Consider the following 14,922-nt stretch of genomic DNA (forward strand, 5'->3'; position numbering starts at 1 on the left):
CTCTCCGCCTGTCTTTTACCAAATCAATACAGCTGTAACCTCTTAATTTCCCTAACCTTGGCATTTTAACACTCATTTATTTTATAATGGTTCTTAAGATAGACTTTAAATTTCTTCCAGTCTTCCTCCACCGTCTCTTTTCCTTGGTCTCGGATTCTGCCAGTCATCTCAGCCAGTCCCATGTAGTCAATCACCTTCGTCTGCCATTCTTCCAGTGTGGGTAGTTCTTGTGTCTTCCAATACTTTGCTATAAGAACTCTTGCTGCTGTTGTGGCGTACATAAAAATTGTTCTATCTTTCTTTGACACCAATTGGCCGACCACGCCCAGGAGAAAAGCCTCTGGTTTCTTAAAGAAGGTATACTTAAATACCTTTTTCATTTCATTATAAATCATCTCCCAGAAGGCCTTAATCCTTGGGCAAGTCCACCAAAGGTGAAAGAATGTACCTTCAGTTTCCTTACATTTCCAACATTTATTATCAGGCAGATGGTAGATCTTTGCAAGCTTGACTGGTGTCATGTACTACCTATAAATCATTTTCATAATATTCTCTCTTAAGGCATTACATGCCGTAAACTTTATACCGGTGGTCCATAAGTGTTCCCAGTCAGCAAACATAATGTTATACCCGAAGTCTTGTGCCCATTTAATCATAGCTGATTTAACCGTCTCATCCTGTGTATTCCACTTCAGCAACAAATTATACATTCTTGACAAAATGTTAGTATTGGGTTCTAACAATTCTGTTTCTAATTTGGATCTGTCCACCTGGAAGCCAATTTTCCTGTCTTGTTTAAACATCTCCATTATTTGATAATAATGGAGCCAATCTCGAACTTTAGACTTCAATTTCTCATAGCTCTGTAATTTCACCTTGTCCCCCTCTTCCTCTAAAATTTCCCAATATTTTGGCCATTTGGATTCCATATTAAGCTTTTTCGCCTCCTTAGCTTCCATTGGCGACAGCCACCTTGGGGTTTTGTTTTCCAACAAGTCTTTATATCTGATCCAGACATTATATAATGCTTTCCTAACAATGTGATTCTTAAAACCTTTATGAGCTTTTACCTTGTCATACCATATATATGCGTGCCATCCGAAAACATTATTAAACCCTTCCAAATCTAAAATGTCTGTATTCTCAAGAAGTAGCCAATCTTTCAACCAGCAAAAAGCTGCTGATTCATAGTACAACTTTAAGTCCGGCAGGGCAAACCCCCCTCTTTCTTTTGCATCCGTTAGTATCTTAAATTTTATTCTGGGCTTTTTGCCCTGCCAGACAAATTTAGATATATCTTTCTGCCACTTATTGAAACAGTCCATTTTGTCCAGAATCTGCAAGGCCTGAAATAAAAACAACATTCTAGGCAAGACATTCATCTTGATAACAGCAATTCGGCCTAACAAGGAAAGCTTCAAATTTGACCATACTTCTAGGTCTTTCTTTACTTCTGTCCAGCATTTCTCATAATTGTCTTTGAATAGATTCACATTTTTAGATGTCATATTAATCCCCAAATATTTCACTTTCTTAACCACAGTTAATCCTGTTTCATTTTGAAACTGCTCCCTTTCCATGGCTGTTAGATTTTTCTCCAGCACTTTAGTTTTTTGTTTATTTAACTTAAAACCTGCGACTTGACCAAATTCTTGAATTAATTCCAAAACCCTTTTCGTACTAGTGTCTGGCTCTTGCAAAGTGAGTACTAAATCATCTGCAAAAGCCTTCAGTTTATACTGTTTGGCTCCGACCTGAACCCCTTTAACCAGCTGGTCTTTTCTAATCATATTTAACAGAACCTCCAGGACTGATATAAAAAGCAATGGGGATATTGGGCACCCCTGTCGTGTCCCTTTTTCTATCTGAATTGCTTCGGTAACCACATTATTTACAATTAGCTTTGCCTTTTGTTCAGAATATATTGCACCTATACCATTCTCAAAACCTTGCCCTACCCCCATCCCATGTAGATTCTTCTTCATAAAACTCCAATAAATATTGTCAAAGGCTTTCTCCATGTCCACAAATATCAATACTGCCTTAGTGTTTATATTCACTTCTAATAATTCCATAATGTCTATTATATTTCTCACGTTGTCTGACAAATGTCTTCCTGGAAGAAAGCCAGCTTGGTCCTTATGAATCTCTCCCACCAACACTTTTTTCAGTCTTTTTGCTAAAATGTCTGCAAAAATTTTGTAATCCCCATTAAGTAGCGATATAGGGCGGTAGTTCTTGATCTGAGTCTTTTCAGTCTCTGTTTTTGGTATAAGAGTAATATACGCTTCTTTCCACGATTCAGGTGCCTTTTTCCCCTCTAAAATTTCATTGCAGACTTCCTTCAAAGGTTGTATCAACCACTCCTTCAAAGCTTTGTAATATCTGGAAGTCAGTCCATCTGGTCCTGGAGATTTTCCCAATTGCATATTTTGAATGGCACCCTCTCTTTCTTGCTCAGTTATTTTCTGGTTCAAATCCATTTTACTTTGTTGTGAAATTTTTTGTAATCCATGTTCCTTGAGAAACTCATCTATGTCTCCTTCATTCACCGGCCCTTGTGAATATAGTCTTCTGAAGAAGCTCTGAAAACAGTTTCTAATTTCATTTGGCTTATAAATATTCTTTCCTTCAACCTCTAAACTTGTGACCATATTTAATTTTTGTCTTTTCTTCAATTGCCATGCAAGAAGTTTCCCACATTTATCTGCAGATTCGAAAGTCCTTTGTCTCATTTGTTTAATTTTCCATTCTATTTCTTGATTCATCAGTTCCAAATATTGCGTCTGATATAGCTTAATTTCTCTCAGAATCTTCTGGGACTTTAGTTTAGACCTCAATTTTTTTCCCCTTCTCTTATTTTCCCCAAAATCTTATCCTTCTTCTCATTTTGTTTCTTCTTCTTTATAGAATTCTGTTGTATTAGGAAACCTCGCATCACAGCTTTACTTGCATCCCAAATTGTTCTTTTTTCCACCTCTGTTTTCAGATTTATCTCAAAATAATCTCTCAAAGTCTTTTGGGCCTTTTTGTAAACCTCTTCATCTCTAAAAAGGGTGTCATTCATCCTCCATCTGAAAGAACCAGCTGTTGTTAACCTCATTTCCATCTTTACAGCGTTATGGTCGGAGCACGTCTTTGGGCAGATTTCCACTTTCTTTAACTTTGGAGCCATCCCACTAGTTACCCATATTTGGTCAATTCTTGTCCATGTCATTTTTGCTTCAGAAAAGAAAGTTCGCTCCCTCTCGAGAGGGTTCCTTGTTCTCCAAATGTCAATTAAGTCCATATTTTCAGTCATTTCGAAAAAAGTCTTTGGTAGTCTCCCATACTTAGAGACTACCAGTCTTTGTGCCTTATCCATATTTGTGGAGACTACTCCATTCATATCTCCCATCATAATTAAATTGTAATCCAAATAGTCCAATAAAATTCCATGCAATTTCTTAAAGAATTCTGACTTCCCTTCATTTGGTGCGTAAATCCCTAATACCAAAAATTTTTCTCCTTGGACTTGTATTTCAATAGCCAAAAATCTTCCTTGTTCGTCTTTAAAAATCAGTTTCGGGGCTAATTTTTCCTTTGCATAGATTACCACTCCTCTTTTCTTAACTTTATCCGATGATATAAATTCCTGTCCTAATCTTTTATTAATAAGTAATTTCCTGTGAACCCTGGTCACATGGGTTTCTTGTAAACAAATCAAGTCCAATTGCTCTTTTTTCAAGATATGAAAAACAGCTCGTCTTTTCCTGGGAAGGTTTAGACCATTACAGATCCAACTTAAAAATTGCAAAGCCATCTTGTTGTTATTTACTTTCCCCTCCAACTGCTCCAAGCAGTTGTTCGTCCTCCGTTGGTGATTTAAGTCCAAATGTTAGATTTAGGATGTCTGTAACTTCCTTTACTTCTGGGGTTGGTTCCACTGCCACCACCTCCTTCAGCAGGTCCTCCTCATTCTCTTCTAAGAACTGCTCTTTATCCTGAACGGTTTTTATTTTAACTTTCTTTCCTTTGTAGGTGAAAGATAGGCCTTGTGGGAATTCCCACCTAAAAAGTATTCTGTTCTTTTTCAGCAGGAAAACCAAATCCTTGTAGTGGGCTCTCGCCTCCAAAATGTGTTTAGGGAGGTCCTTGAAAATTTCCACGTAATTGTCTTCGATCTCTAATGTTCTTTGAAAGTGTAAACCTAATATTTTATCTCTTTCTTATTTAGATCTTAATGTTATCAGGCAATCCCTTGGTTTCTTTCTATTTTTTTATATATTTTTTTCCCAATCTAAAAGCAGTCACTATCTTAAGTTCTTCCTTCTCTGGGTTCAACTGCCAAAAGTCTGAAAACTCTTTTGTCAAAAAGTCCGCCAGATTATCTTTTTCATTTTCAGGTACCAATCTCAGTCTCAAATTCCTTTCTTTCCTTTGCAATTCAAGCATAGACAAAGCCAATTCATGCTCGTCTACCTCCTTACAGACTGGTATTAATTTAGCCTGTGTGGCTTCTGCAATTACTTTAGCTTCTTCAGCAATCTTTCGAGTTATAGTATTTTCCTGTACCAATTTATTTATACTTTCCTTATTAGAAGTTATACTTTGTGTATTTAGATCAAGTTTTGCTGAAAGTTCTGCCAGCTGTTTACTATTATCCGCACCCTGCTTTGTCAGAGCTTCCAAAGATTCATTAATTTTAAGTAATGCTTGTGTCACAGGGTCAGAAGACATAACTGTTGTTTTCAACTGCCCAGCTGCAGCAGTTCCTGCTGGCAGTATACTTGAAATTGAACCCCTTTTCTTTTGTGCAGTTTTGCTCTTGGCTCTTGTAATTATCTCCTCTGCTGGGCCATTCATATCCCAGCCAAGGTCGTTCCCACGTCTAGGAGATTTGAAATGGAAAGTTCCACTAACTTAGTTATTATTGCCACTTTGCAACTGTTTCCCTACAGTCCTATAGAGGGAGTAATCCAAAGACAAAGTATCCCTTTAAAAGTATCCAATAAAATCTGTAACAGCAATCTTCAAATATATTTTCTGAACTTCAATCTAGCAATTAAATATCCAAAACAGAGCAGTCCAACCACAAAATATCTTGTGAAGTCTTAAATGTGACAGTTCTGAATGACAGTTCTCAATAGGTGCCTTATTTAGGCAGTCCGTTCCAAGGAATCAAAGCAGTGGGTAAACGTTTCCCTTTAACATTTTCATGCAGGTTATCTAAAGTTCACTTCTTTTTCTCCCTCTGCCCCTGGCTGCACGGGGGGATTTAGTCCCAACGTCAAGGTTGCTTAGTTCTCAGGTCTCTTTCTCAGGTTGCAGCTTTATAGTTCCTTTGCTTTAAGTCTCATGCAGTCCGGGAAAGGCAGACTTCCTTAATTTATGCCTATCCCATTTCCGGCCAAATTCCCATAAAATATTTGTAAATTCCAAATCGGTTTTTAAGTCCTACTCACGGGGTTTTAGTTTGTAATCCAAATTTTCAGGAAGGAATCGGCGCTCTCCGACCATGGCGACGCGGCTTCGCTTCACGGGCTGGGTGACTCCTCTCAGCACCGCGCTTCACCCCTGCTGCCGTTCCGGAGCCTTTAAAAAGACTCCCTTGCGATTTCGGGGGGGGGCGCAATGGTGCCCGCCGAGTCTCCTTGCTTACAGGCTTCCACGCCTGCAATTTTAAAGGGTCCCCGCTTCGCCGTAGCGACAGGACCCAAACTCATGAAGCAGACCCCCTCCGGAGCTTGGAGGGAGATCCGCCATTAGCCGATGGCGCCGACTGGAAGTCCATTCCTTACAAGTTTCTAACCTGGGTCAGCGTGGACTTTTTACCTCCCGGTGAACTGAAGGACTGCGGAGGGGAAGTTTCTCTTTTTACATCCTTTTGTATTACAGGCTTGGGGGATCGTTTGCAAAATTGAATATTTTCTACTCAATTTGGTGGTTCAGAATAAATTCTATTTGGCTCTTCCTTCAGTACCTCTGGTTACGAACGCTTCTGGTTACAAACACTTCAGGTTACGAGCTCCGATAACCCGGAAGTAACTGCTCCTGGTTGTGAACTTTGCCTCAGGATGCAAACGGAAATCACACACCAGAGGCAGCCCCATTAGCGAAAGCGCGCCTCGGAATAAGAACGGTTTCAGTTTAAGAATGGACCACTGGAACAAATTAAGTTCGTAACCAGAGGTACCACTGTACTCCAAATCTACCATTTATTAATCTCTAGGGTTTAGGGGTGTCCCTTACAAATGCATAACCGTTTTTGCCTGCATACCTTTTACTGCTACTGTTGCTATGAACCAATGCATGAGAATAAAGTAAGGAAGACTTATTTTTAAACTTCTCAGCTTGCGGCCTGATTCTTTCTGAAGTGGGCAGCTGACTTCATAGCTGGACTTGCTCCAAACAAGGTTCCGCAGCCTAATTCCTATCCTTTTTCTGTCAAAGATGGCATTTTAAAACTCTGTTTTTTAAGAACCAGGTGGCAACCCTACTTCAGGTATACAGGACCCACACTTTGAATGGTGCTCGCAAACATACTAGGAGCCATCGTAGATCCTTTAGGACCGGTGTTATATGGTCCAGTTGGCTGCTCCTGAGCCTTTAATTTTGCTCTCAAGGAGGGGATTTTAAAACTCTGTTCATCTCACATTTGTGGGTATCTGGAGGGATAAATTTCAATTAATATATACACTCCTTCCTGTTAAAACCCATCCCACACAGTGACAAGATCATGAAACTTTGGGAAATTCTCTTTAAAATGATCTGCAACTTATTTAGGAACGATGAGTCTGTAGGTTGATATTTCAATGGAATTACCCAGTGACTTCAAGCCTTAGAGTTAAGAAAATAGAGGCATGGAAAGGCCATATGGTTTAACCTTGTAAACAACCAGATATTCACAACAGAAAATATAATCTGGGGACCACAGACCTGCCAAGCTGACAACATCTGTGGACAAGTCAAGCCAGGGAGCCAAGCCACAGGCACCAGTGATGGGTGACGCTAATAATAATAATAATAATAATAATAATAATACCACTCATCTCCTCTGGGCATCCTACCTTCAGAATTCATTTTTATCATCACTTGTCCAGCAAGTATCTCACCATCATCTGACAGGCATCCCTCTTGCTGGGCACTATAAGGCTTGCTTGCAAAGCAGCATTTTGTGACATCACAAACAGGGGCCAGGCTGCTGGGTTGCCAGGCAGCTGAATTAATAGAAAGAAAATCAAAGGAGGGTGGGGTTTCAAAGTGTGCTGGGATGAGGCCACTGTGGGTCAGCCCAAAGGGTGCTGTTGGGGTGTGTGGTTGCGCCTCCCCTTGTTCTGCATCTTGCTCCCCCGCCTGTTCCTTTAGCTGCTCGATAGAATCATAGTATGGTAGAGTGCAACCCAAGGGTTGTCTAGTCCAACAGCCGGCAATGCCAGGATCCTGCCCACAGCCAGCCTTGGCTGGGTTCCAAACTCCAACCATCTTCTTACCAGCCAGATGCACTGACCCCTTGCAATTCTGCATGGGGGTGGAGAAAGGGGAGAGAGAAACGTTTTGCTCTCTGTCCCTCAGGACATTGATATGAGAGCCACGACATGCAGCCCTGTCAATATCTCAAGGGCCGTCACAGGGAGGAGAGAGGAAGCTTCTTTTCTCCTGCTCCAGAGGCCCTCAGGACCTGAAGCCATGGCTTCAAACTACAAGAAAGGAGATTGAGACTCAACTTCAGGAAGAACGTTCTGACAGCAAGAGCTGTTTGACAGTGGAAGGAAATCCCTCGGAAGGCGGTAGACTCTCCTTCCTGGGAGGTTTTTCAGGGGAGGTTGGATGGCCATCAGCTATGGATGCTTTAGCTGAGATTCCTGCATTGCAGGGGATTCCGCCCAACTCTATGATCCTACGATTTAAAGTGCATCCAAAGAGCATTTAAAGCACATGACGTTGCCCAAATGATCCTGGGCATTGTAGCTTCCCTCTCACAGATCTACAATTCCCAGAACCCCTAAGAAACGCTGCTCATGGCGGAGAAACAGTTTCTATACTGAAATATACTCAGAGTCGCAAAGTGATTTCATGCTCTTTATTCAGCTCATAGTTGTGAGGAGGAATGAATGAATGTCCCCTCAAAGTATCTGCTTTATATACATTATTTACACAATGGGCTGCACATGATTGGTTAATTCTGGAATTCTACTGTAAGCCAATCAGGTTGTGGATTCACTTATATCTGGAGCATGATTGGGTGGTTCCTGCCAACCAATCATACTGCTGCATTGTTCTAGGACCAATCAGACTGCTGCATTCTGAATCCTATTGTTCTAGGACCAATCAGACTGCTGCAGTTTGGATCCTATTCAACTCAGTACATAACACCCCTCCCCTCTAAGTTCCAGTCCTGCCCGGGAGGTCGCATTCATAGTCCTTGAGGTACTCTGGCGGCCTACGTGTGCGTTGCAGCCTGTGGTGTTCCCTGGTCCGGGGTTCAGGTTCTGGCTCGTGTTCCAAGGATGCTGGCTGTGATGGGCCTGTTTGGTCTGGCGCAACCGGCTCGCTCAGTCGTGGTTCTGGTTCCGGTGTCCTTTCGGCCTCGCAGGTCCTCTCTGTATTTACTGATTCTGCCCCTCCTGCTGGCCCCTCCTGCTCTATGGGCCTCACTGCCCCTCTGTTCCCTTGGGACTCCTCTGACCTTTCCTCCTCCTGGTTTTCTTCTGGGAATCGTCGCCGTATCTGGTTGCAGTGGCGGCGCCAGCATTGCCCCCCATCCGTTAGCACCTCGTACGACACGGGGCCAGTGACCCTGGTGACTGTGGCGGGTACCCATGCTGGGCCTGCCCCAAAATTCTTTGCGTACACTGGGTCCTGGGCCTCAAAGGTCCGGGGGTTCCTGCCTTCCCCCACCACTACCTCATCCTGAGCTCTATCGGGGTGAAGGCGGTCCAATCTGATTGCAAGGCGCCGACCCATTAGTAGTTCCGCGGGGCTCCGGCCAGTCGTTGAGCTGGGGGTGCTGTGCTGTGCTAGGAGGAATGTGGCAAGGCGGTACTCCCAATCCCCTTGCGTCATGCGGCGAAGGGTGTCCTTGGTGGTCCGCACCATACGTTCTGCTTGGCCATTGGTGGCAGGGTGGAATGGCGCCGAATGGATGTGGCGGATGGCGTTCTGCGCTGTGAAGGTTTGGAATTCTTCTGACGTAAATGCAGTCCCGTTGTCTGAGACAAGAGTGTCAGGGAGCCCGTGGGTTGCAAACAGCCTGCGTAGTACCCGGATGGCTGCGGATGTAGAAGTGGACGGTACCAGTGCGACTTCCAGCCATTTGGTGTAGGAGTCCACCACTATGAAGAATGTTTTACCCTGAAAGGGGCCAGCAAAGTCCACATGCAGGCGTGACCATGGTGCTCGGGCCGACTCCCAGGACTGGACTGGGGCCCTTGGGGGATCTGGGCGGGATTCTTGGCAGGCCTGGCAGTGTTTGACCCAGGCCTCTATCTCTCCGTCGATCCCTGGCCACCACACATAACTCCTGGCAAGGGCCTTCATTCTTACTACCCCTGGATGTGTCTCGTGTAGGGCTGTGAGGACCCTTTTGCGGAGGGGCTGGGGAACAACGACCCTGCTTCCCCATAACAGGCACCCCTTGTGGGCCGACAGTTCATGTTTGCGGGTTGTGTAGCCAGCGAATTCTGGCCCAGGGCTGCTGCTGGGCCATCCCCTCCACACCCAGTCCAGGACCCGGGAGATGACCCTATCTTTCTTGGAATGGTGTGCAACTTCTTGTACCTGAATGGGGCGGTCGGGCAGCAGCTCCAGGCTCATAACCTCTTGTGCAGGTGCTGGGTCGGGGCCTGTTTCCGGTAGTGGTAGCCTGCTGAGGGCGTCCGCATGGCCCATCGCCTTCCCCGGGCGGTGAATCAGTGCATACTGGTAGCTGGCAAGGAAAATTGACCACCTGAGGACGCGAGGAGACAGCACTTGGGGGGTCTGCTTTTCGGGGGCAAACAAGCTAAGCAACGGCTTGTGGTCAGTCACCACGGTGAAGGGCCGCCCGTACAAGAAATCATGAAATTTTTTTACTCCTTTCACGATTGCCAGACCCTCCTTGTCGATTTGCGAGTAGTTCCGCTCGGTTGCGTTGAGTGTCTGGGAAAAGTATGCCACCGGTACCTCTCTTCCATCCGGGAGTTGGTGTCCCAGGACAGCGCCAATGCCATAGGGTGAGGCATCGCATGCTAGCACCACCGGCAGCCTCTCATCGAAGTGTGCCAAGACCGAGTTTGAGACAAGCAAGTCTTTGATTGCCTGGAATGCAGCCTCCTGGCGCTGGCCCCACACCCAAGGGGCCCGCTTGTCCAGGAGTCTGTGTAGGGGCTCTGCTACCGCCGCCTTGTGGGGAAGGAAGGAATGGTAAAAGTTCAATAGTCCCAAGAAGGCCTGAAGTTCAGTCTTGCTCTTGGGCTCTGGGGCATCACAAATGGCCCGTACCTTGTCCCCAGTCGGGTGGACCCCTTCTGCGTCCACCATAAATCCCAGAAAGTCCACCTGAGGCACTCCTAGTAGACATTTTTCCCGCTTCACCTTGAGACCCGCCGTCTGGAAACGGTGCAGAACGGTGCGGAGGCGGTTCTCAAACTCCTCTGGTGTGGGCCCGGCAATCAACACATCATCGAAGAAGGGGGTGACGCCAGGAATCCCTTTAAGGAGCGAGTCCATTAGATTCTGGAATATGCCTGGTGCCACACTGACCCCGAATTGCAGCCGCTTTACCCTGAACGCTCCTCTGTGCGTCACAATCGTCTGTGCCTCTGCTGTGGCCTCATCTACTGGCAGCTGTTGATATGCTTGGGCCAAGTCCAGCTTGCCAAAAATTTTCGACCCAGCCAGGGTGGCAAGGACATGGCCAACCACTGGCACTGGGTATGCATGGGCCGTGAGGGCCTTGTTTATGGTACATTTGTAGTCTGCGCAGATGCGGACCGAACCATTAGGCTTGACGGGTGTGACGATTGGGGTTTCCCAGGGGGCATTAGGCACCGGCTCCAGCACGCCTTGCTCCACGAGCCGGTCCAATTCCTCATCTATACGGGGTTTCAGGGCGAACGGGACCCGGCGGGCCTTGAGCCTGACCGGTCGTACTGCGGGGTCAAGCTGTAGAGCAATGGGGGGCCCCGTATACTGTCCCAATTTCCCATCGAAAACCCCTGGAAATTCCTTGCAGATGGCGTCCACGTCCACTTGTAAGGTAGTGTGGTTCACCCCGGTGATGGATAGCCCCAGTGGTCCAAACCATGCCAATCCCAGTAAGCTAATGTAGGGGCCCTTGACCACGAGCAAGTCCAGTTGCCGCGTCCGCCCTCGGTATTGCACCCTGAAGGTCCCCACCCCCATTGTGGGGACCTTACGTTTCTGGAAGTCCCGGAGGGTGAATGGGGCCGGCCTGAGTTTGGGACCCCCAGTAGGACACAGTTTCCTTAAGGTCCTTGCCAAGATTATGGATAGAGTTGAACCCGTGTCAAGCTCCATGCGGCATGGGGCCCCCTCTATCTGTACCTCTACATAAATTTTCTCTACGTTGGGGTGGGGCAACTGGTATACCTGGAAGTCCGTGAGCTCCGTAGAGTTGCCTTGGTGCGTTGGGCCCCGGGACCTGGGGCTCTTGGATTGGTCATCTGATGCCTGGCATCGGGTGGGCCGAGCTCGACACACCCGGGCGATGTGTCCCAATTTTCTGCACTGCCTGCACTCTGCGTTGCGGAAACGGCAGGTCCTCCTCTCGTGACTTTCCCCGCAGCTTGCGCAGTTCCCTCCTTCTCGTCAAGGCAGCTGTGGTATGTGGGCTGCTTGAGTGCGCTGCTGTACTCGGTGCACCTCCTCCCTGTCAGATCCTGAGTCGTCGGTGAGGTCTTCATGGTGGACCCTCGGTTGGGGTGGCAGGCTCAGCTGTGCCTCTTGCGTCGACCTCTTGGCAGCTTCCGTTGCCAGAGCCTCCTCCAGCGCGACCTGGAACGTTAGGTCCTTCTTGGCGTAGAGGCGTCGTTGCAGCTTCTCATCCTTCAGGCCACCGACGAGGCGGTCACGAAGCATGTTCTCCAGCTCTGAGAAGTTGCAGAACCGGGCAGCTTGGCGGAGAGAGGTCACAAACCCAGTTATGGTTTCCCCAGGGGCTTGCCGCTTTGCGTAGAAGGCATTTCGACGAGCCACCACTGAGGGCTGCGGCGAAAAGTGCCCCTTCAGCTGTTCCATTATTGTTTTGTATGGAACGGTAGCAACGTCTTCAGGTGCAAGGAGAGCCCGGGCGATTTCAAATGTCTCCTCTCCGCAGACGCTGAAGAATATCGCCCTCTTCTTGGCGTCTTCTTCATCAGTGACCCCTTTGGCTTCTAGGAGGAAGGTGAAACGGGAGGCGTACGCTTCCCAGTCTCCAGATGCTGGGTTGAACGGTGAGAAGCTGCTGTCGGTTGCCATTCTGAGTTCCTTGTGTCCCGGAGCTGAAGCCTGGATACACGGTGCGAGGCAGCGGTGCGGCAGGTGGCGGTGCTGCGGTGCTGTGTGTGGCAGTCAGCTCAGCGGGATCCCACCTTCGTCGCCAGTGAAATATACTCAGAGTCACAAAGTGATTTCATGCTCTTTATTCAGCTCATAGTTGTGAGGAGGAATGAATGAATGTCCCCTCAAAGTATCTGCTTTATATACATTATTTACACAATGGGCTGCACATGATTGGTTAATTCTGGAATTCTACTGTAAGCCAATCAGGTTGTGGATTCACTTATATCTGGAGCATGATTGGGTGGTTCCTGCCAACCAATCATACTGCTGCATTGTTCTAGGACCAATCAGACTGCTGCATTCTGAATCCTATTGTTCTAGGACCAATCAGACTGCTGCAGTTTGGATCCTATTCAACTCAGTACATAACATATACAAATGCAATTCTGGTTCTAAACGCAGCATAAGGGGTCTCTAAAGTATAGTGTATTTTAAAATGGGGTTTAAGAGTTGTTAGGGGTTTTAAATGTTTTATGTAGTTTTTATGTAGTTTTATGTAGTTTTTATGTAGTCTTATGTAGTTTTGTGGTAGTTTCATGTAGTTTTTGGTAGTTTTTCAATTTCATTGTTCCACACGGGACAATGACAATAAAGATATTGTTATCGTTAAAACTACAATTCCTATGATCATTTGGGGGAAGACGCCTGCTTTTTGGAGCAGGGAGGAGAGCCTGCAGCTCACTTCCCCCAATTTCCTAGGATACATGAACGGGAAGCTCAAGTGCTTCTAACAGGATGACTTCACAGAGCAGGGTGGATAAAATATTCTTCCAAAAGTTGGGTGCCTCCCCTCTCTCTGCCGAGTGGTGGCAAGAGCCCCTGGGGTTCCAGGCTCTCACCTTTGGAGAACTGAGACATGGCAGAGAGTGTTCTAGCTTTCAGAAAGAGTACAGCTGAGTCCTTTCAAGAGGGACTTGTCCTCCACAGCAGGGCAGCCAGTTGGATTCCAGAATTCTGGTGGTGATGATCGGAGGCGGCTTTGAAAGCGAGTTTGAATGTTTTTTTGGGGGAGGCAGTTGACAGTTGGTTGAGAGTGGTGGGTTCTAGAAGGGAGGGGGCCAAAGCACGGTTTCCAATTGGCTGCAGGAGCTTCCTGCACTCAATCGGAAGCCGTGTTGGATGTTCAGCTTCCAAAGAACATTCTCAAACTGGAACACTCACTTCCGGGGTTGCGGCGTTCCAATTTTCCGTATTCGTTATTTTAGATACTAAGTTTTTTGAAACAAAGATGTAATCGATCCTTGAGTAGGTCTTATGCACTGGTGAGAACAAAAAATTCTTCTCTCCTTCCCTCATCACTCTTCAAACATCTTTCACCTTTCCTTTTCATAATTTTAGCTAATCCTGGAATGTTACTACGTATTTCCTCTGGCTTAGGATTTGACTTATCCAATCGTTTATCTAATACCATATTGAAATCTCCTTTTGAATATCCTCCATTTCGTTAAACACTTTATCAAAAAAAATTCACCTGATTTTCATTAGGAGCATAGTGCATTCTTCCCCTGCCATTGAATTATAATGTACAGTACTGTATCTGCCTTCCAGCTGTTTTGGGACTACAGTTCCCATCATCCTTGACTACTGGTCCTGCTAGCTAGGGATGATGGGAGTTGTAGTCCAACAACAGCTGGAGACCCAAATTTGGGAGACCCTGATGACACCTTTCCTGCGTGCTAGAAAGGGCTACCGTAGGAAAGAAGTTTAATGCTTTCTGGGCATTTGCTTAGGGCGTGCGCCTCTTTTAGCTCCAGCAGCCCTAGAAGTTACTTCCCGTGGTCTGGCCATGTCCCGTCCTGAGCATGCGCACTGCGTCTTCTCCACACGCCGACAACCACAACAAACCACCCGCCGCTGCGTTTCCAGGGAGGAATCCGCGCTCGGGCTCTTGCTTAGCCCCGCCCCCTTTCCTTTCCCCTCTGGCGGCGAGGCCTCAGCGTTCTAAAAACCCCGCATTCCCGCCTTCGTCGCTCCCCTGTGATGTCACAAGGCCGCGACTCGCAGAGGAGCGCGTTTTCCCATCACGGCGGCGGCGGCGGCGGCGGCAGCAGCGCTGAGGGCTCGCCGAGCTCCGCGGGGCGCCCGTTTTTCGCGCCGCCCTTCAGCGGGGATGGGGTGAAGAGAGGCAAATACGGACGGGCGGTTCGCGTCGCCGTGAAACACCCAGGAGCGACGGGAGGCCTGTTCGGTATGGGGCGTTGCCATGGAAACCGTGATGGGGGGGGAGCGGGTGCGCCAGGCGTTATGGAGGGGGAAGCGCCCGAGTCTCGACCCAAGAAGCTCTTCCCGCCTTCTTCGTTCTAGGTGGTATGGGGGCCTCTCAGGGTGGTGCTGGGTTGGCACTCAGCACAGGCTGAATTGGAGCCCTGGAGTTATATCCTAGTGAGCCCTGGCTCC

The 14,922-nt window shown here is 47.0% G+C and overlaps 1 protein-coding gene across 1 annotated transcript in view; it reads left to right on the top strand.

Annotated features, from left to right (window-relative positions):
- The first annotated feature begins 14,466 nt into the window (after positions 1 to 14,466).
- Positions 14,467 to 14,922, top strand: part of TUBGCP6 (tubulin gamma complex component 6) — a 35,938-nt gene continuing 35,482 nt past the window's right edge. Inside the window, exon 1 of the mRNA XM_081211398.1 lies at positions 14,467 to 14,713. The gene's annotated coding sequence lies outside the window, so the exon portion shown is untranslated. The remainder of the gene's footprint in view (positions 14,714 to 14,922) is intronic.

The sequence above is a fragment of the Podarcis bocagei genome (genome assembly GCF_964188305.1).
Source record: "Podarcis bocagei genome assembly, chromosome: 10".
Classification (NCBI taxonomy): Eukaryota; Metazoa; Chordata; class Lepidosauria; order Squamata; family Lacertidae; genus Podarcis; species Podarcis bocagei.